Consider the following 6,000-nt stretch of genomic DNA (forward strand, 5'->3'; position numbering starts at 1 on the left):
CCTAAAATTCCATTCTGTAAAAGTAAGGCACATTAGCATATTATACATTTTAATTTTTCTCTTTTACATTATTGTAATGATTTTAAACAAAGCCAAATTAAAGTTGTTGGTATTGTCAATATTTTTTTTTCACAAAATACATTTACATCTATTTTCCAAAAGGCAATAACATTTTGGAGACAATGGAGCTTAAAAAATAATGCACTCAGCCGGGCGCGGTGGCTCACGCTTGTAATCCTAGCACTCCGGGAGGCCGAGGCGGGAGGATCGTTTGAGCTCAGGAGTTCAAGACCAGCTTGAGCAAGAGCGAGACCCCATCTCTACTAAAAATAGAAAGAAATTGGCTGGACAACTACAAAACATATAGAAAAAATTAGCCAGGCATGGTGGTACATGCCTGTAGTACCAGCTACTCAGGAGGCTGAAGCAGAAGGATCACTTGAGCCCAGGAGTCTGAGGTTGCTGTGAGCGAGGCTGACGCCATGGCACTCTAGCCCTGGCAGGAGAGTGAGACTCTATCTCAAAAAAACAAACAAACAAAAAATAATGCACTCATCTGATGTGCATATGTGTGTGTCTTATAGATACTTCAAACTTTTCAAACAATTTCATAACCTAACATATACACACACACACACACACACAGAAGCTCACACCCATGCATGTACACATATACGCACTTGGTACTGCATAGTTTCACTGTCAGATTTGGCTGTATAGTTCAGTGTTCTATGAGTGGAACTTTTAAACAGGGCCAGGGAAAGAAAACTGAGATTTTCTTTGTAGCGGAAGAAAAAAGTCTTTTACACCTTAAAATATTCGTAATTATCAATACAGAAGTACAACTTCACAGGATTTATAATTCAGAAAGTATTGTAAGTTGAAAATATATATTTATATAAGGCAGTTTTTATGTCACTAAATAGAATATGAAAATTAGTAGCTACATTAAGGTCCATTAAAGGGAAAAGGCTAAAAAAGTATAAACATTCATCTAATAGAATATTATACCATTTTAAAAGATAAGATTGTAGAATAGTTAATAATATATCGTGGTATGAATAATATGTTTATGGTATGAATACTATGATAATAAAACTAAATATAGAAAATTGATTTTATAATACATTAACTTTACCTTTTCTTTCTAATAAAGTTATGAATGATTTTTACTTCTGCTTCCATAATATATTTTTGAAATAAAAATACAGTAATAATTTAAAAACTAAGTGGAATTCTAGAAATTGTTTTTGAATTCACTATTGTGTGAGTTTCTTATCTCTTTCATTGTATTTTATTATAATGAAAAACAAAAAAGCAAGTAAATAATGCTGGTAAAACTCCCTTGCTCCACCCTTTACTTAATGCCAAATCAAAATACATAAGTATAAACCATTTTTAAATATAGCACATTATGACTAATTGGCAGAATTGTTTACATATCACTGATATGGTAGATAAGCTTGGTTACAATAGTTATTTATTAGAAGAGTAGCCTTGAGCTAAAAACTTCACGTTGGTGGGAAGACATTAGTTTCCCTATGCATAAATTGAGGACAAAAATAACTTAGTGCTTCAACTTATTAATAAATAAATACAAGCGTTTTCTGGGGGCAGTCTCTGAAAATTTGATAATATTTGATCCCATGTTAGAGAATAGTCTTCTCAAAAGCAGCAAAAGAGAAAAGAATCTTACCAATCTTGTGATATCAGCTAAAAAGGCCAAACATGTTTTCTAAGTAATTGCCTCATCAAATTTAAAAATAAAGAATAAGTAACAATTTTAGAGATAATAGGAGTATATCTGTATTTATGTAACAGTTTAATTTTATCTTCTAATGTGTATTCATATCTATGAATAATGCTATAAAATATAGGTATACTTCATTGTTAATTAATTATAGAAAAAAATTCTGTCTTTGGAGTGCCTAGCCAGGGCTGTCGTGCATGGTGTTACAGGTTGGGCACTGTACAATCAGCACTGCCATATGGACAATATATACAGAGTGAATGTGTATATAGAATAACATGGACAAATTTTAAAAATCATGCAGATATTTTTGGCAATAAAACAAAAAATACAATATTTGTGCTTAATCATCTAAGTACTTCAGATATAAAATCTTGAGGATATGATCATTATCTTAATAATCCATTTCACCTTTGACTGCTATATGAAACTTGTAATTTTATCTCTTGAAAACAGACTTTATTTTGGAACAAAATTTTTAAATGATGTGGTTATAAAGATCATCAATATTGCTCCTGGGTTATACATGTGAAGTAATTCTCATGATCTACTAGCTGGTAATCTTTTTGCTAAACCACATTTTCTCTCTTGCAGCATTAAGTTTTGAAATATATATATATATATATATGTAAGAAGTCATATCTATGTGTGAGTTTGTACCATTTAAGACTTTAACCATTAAGACAAAAAACTTTGGGCATTTTGAAATAAGGTATGTTGAGTATTATATATAAAAAATAAGTATGTGAGGAACACATAGACAATACAAAGCCCAAGATAAATTAAATGGACAAAGTTTAAGAGTCAACAATCAGCTAGAACAGTGTCCTTTTCTCAGGAGTGATTGGTTAATGAGATTGCTCTAATATGATCCCATGTTTCCCTGGTAGGCATACTATCACTTAATAACCAACCGAGAATAAGAATACTGCTAGTGAAACATTATAGATCTGCGGTCCCCAACCCCTGGGCCTTGACCTGTTAGGAACCAGCTACACAGCAGTAGTTGAGCAGCAGCGAGTGAGGGAAGCTTCATCTGTATTTACAGCCGCTCCCCAGCGCTGGCATCACTGCATAAGCTCCTCCTCCTGTCAAATCAGTGGCAGCATTAGATTCTCATAGGAGCGCAGACCCTACTGTAAACTGCGCATGCGAGAGATCTAGGTTGTGTGCTCCTTATGAGAATCTGATGCCTGATGATCTGAGGTGGAGCTGAGGCAGTGATGCTAGAACTGGGCAGCAGCTGCAAATACAGATTTTCATTAGCAGAGAGATTTGACTGCACAATAAATGTAATGCACTTGGATAATCCTGAAACTATTCTCCCCCTAACCCGGTCTGTGGAAAAATTGTCTTCCATGAAACCAGTCCCTGGTGCCAAAAATGTTGGGGACCATTGGTATAGATGAACCCTGATGAGGCAGGTTTTTTTTTCCTTTTTTATTTTCTTGCTGGGTCACTGAATTATTTTCTTAAATTCAGTTATTCTTTCTGTAAGTTGTTCTTGGTGTCTTATAGGCCATTGCTTCTTACTTTAAATGTGTAATAGGAATGATGAAGGCACCTATAAAATGAATGTCTCAGAGAATGTGTAACTTAATCACAGGAAACTGCACATATTACAATATAATTGATATTAGATCAAGTAAACCTCTGTGATCCCTTGTACTGAGTACACATAAATATACATAAGTTACTTCTTCATTATATTCTTAAAAAATAATTATTAGAACTATTACTTACAAATATTATGAGTTATATGGTTAATTTATTAGTGTGGTTATCTTTTGAAAGTATTATAATAATCGGTGTTATTATGGAGAAATCCTGTCCAGTGATTACACAGCAAGATGGATATAATGTATTTATATGTTGCATGACTACCACTCTCATAGAGGAGAATGTCTAGCAGATGTGTAAAATTTTCAGCTTTGATATCAGTTGTGTGAAAATAATTTAGTAGAAATTATTTTAGGGAGGAAATAAGAATTGCTATAAGATAAATGTTTTTATACAGACAACTTAAAAATGTACAAATATTGGCAACAAATTTAGTTTGCCTGTTTTCCAGCTAAAATCCAAAGAACTGATTATTCTGTTCTAATATACTTATAAATAATAAATATATAACTAAATATCCAAATGTTATAGGAATCAATTATTATTGAATGCAAGGAATATTTTTTCTTTTTTGGTAAACAAATCATATAATTTTCTTCATTAACAAAATAAGAACTGTTTAGGATAAAAATTTCATGAGTGGGGAACCTGTTATTTTCAAATGTGATTTTGGCTTTTATCCCAAAGCAAGAATTAGCATGCATTTAATTTAAGACTACAAAACCATCACTGCATAACTGACTGGTTTTTCTGTGTAGAAATATATTCCAGGTCTCTGACACAGGTTAACCTCTTCTGTGTAAAACTTGGTTTCCTCTTTAGTATTTATTGAGTAGCAGGGAATGTGTAATAGCATGCTTCCATTAAGCAGCTGAGAGGTAAGTGGAGAAAATGCAAATTAAAAGCAAACAAAAGAACACAATAAAATATTATAATTCCTGTAACAGAGTAACTAGTGGGTGCTTCTTTAAACTGGAGATCTGAAAAACGAACAGATAAACCAAAAACCAGAAACACAAGCTTTTCAAAAGAAGATAAACAAATGGCCAATAAACATATTAAAATAGCTCAATGTCACTAATCCTCAGAGAAATGTAAATCAAAACCACAATGAGATATCACCTAACCTCAGTGAGAATGACTTTTATCAAAGTCCCTAAACAATAGATGCTGGTGTGGATGCAGAGAGAAAGGAACATTCATACGCTATTGGTGGGACTACAAACTAGTGCAACCTCTATGGAAAATAGTATGGAGATTCTTCAAAGAACTAAAGGTAGACCTACTATTTGATCCAGCAATCCTACTACTGTGTATTTACCCAAAGGAAAAACAGTCATTTTTTCAAAAAGACACCTGCACTTGAATGTTTATTGCAACACAATTCACAATCGCAAAGATGTGGAATCAACCCAAGTGCCCATCAGTTCATGAGTGGATTAATAAAATGTGATATATGTACACCATGGAGTACTGCTCAGCCATAAAAAAATGAATTAATACCTTTTGCAACAATCTGGATGGAACTGGAGACCATCCTCCTAAGTGAAGTATCATAAGAATGGAAAAACAAACACCACAGGTACTCACTAGTAAATTGTAACTAACCAATCAGCACTCATGTGTACGGATGGAAGTATTGATAAAACTCAGTGGAAATCGTGCAGTGGGAGGAGGGAGAAGGGGATAGGTGAAATCATACCTGACAGGTACAATGTACACTACCTGGGTGATGGGCACACTTATAGCTTCGCCTCAAGCTGTACAAAAGCAATCCATGTAACCAAAACATTTGTACCCCCATAATATTCTGAAATTTTTTAAAAGATGAAAAAAAAGAAAAATTAAAAAAAATCATTTTAAAGGAGAATTAGAGACATGAAAGAATGTATTTTGTATGAAATAGTTTGAATGAATTTATCTCTGCCTTCTTGAGAATAAATAAGAGTCTCAAAAAGTTTTTAGTAAGCCCAGGAAAGTGATTGGCAAATGGGTTTAGTAACCATTTATATAAATTTAACCTGCGTAAGTTGCCATTGTAACATCATTGTAAATAACTTGAAGTTACTCTTAATAATGTATAGCTGCTACAGTTCTCACTAATCCATCTTTATTATTCAAATAAATACTTTTTACACCAGAGACTAATATGAGAAAGATAGTAGTTGATGAGTACATAAACACTTTGAAAAGACAAACATGAAACCAATCTTACCTGTCTCCATTCTGCTGTTTATGCCCCAGGGCAGAAGATTTTTTCCTGATCTCTTCAGGCTTCTCATTAAGGGGGAAGTGCTTTGGGCAGATACAGCATTAATAGCTCTACTGAATCTTGATTCAGATGTATGAGTCACCCTCTGCATTTCCAATTCTAGAGAAAGCAAGAAGGGAAGATTGGATCCCATGGTGCTCTCCTAACAGGGAGGAAAGAACTCCAACAAATATAGCTCCATTCTGGGCCAAAAAAAATATACTTTATAGTGTTGCCCCCAGTACATGACACCCTTAAGTCCACCACGACTCAGAGGAGCAAATTCATTTTCCAATTTCTTGTTCTAGGACCAAGTGGCATTTCAGGAAGGTGATATAGAGAGGACCTTATTACTTATAGATTGTTTCTGAAAAATCAA

This window comes from Propithecus coquereli, unplaced genomic scaffold (genome assembly GCF_000956105.1).
Source record: "Propithecus coquereli isolate 6110/MARCELLA unplaced genomic scaffold, Pcoq_1.0 Scaffold36, whole genome shotgun sequence".
In the NCBI taxonomy this organism is placed as follows: domain Eukaryota; kingdom Metazoa; phylum Chordata; class Mammalia; order Primates; family Indriidae; genus Propithecus; species Propithecus coquereli.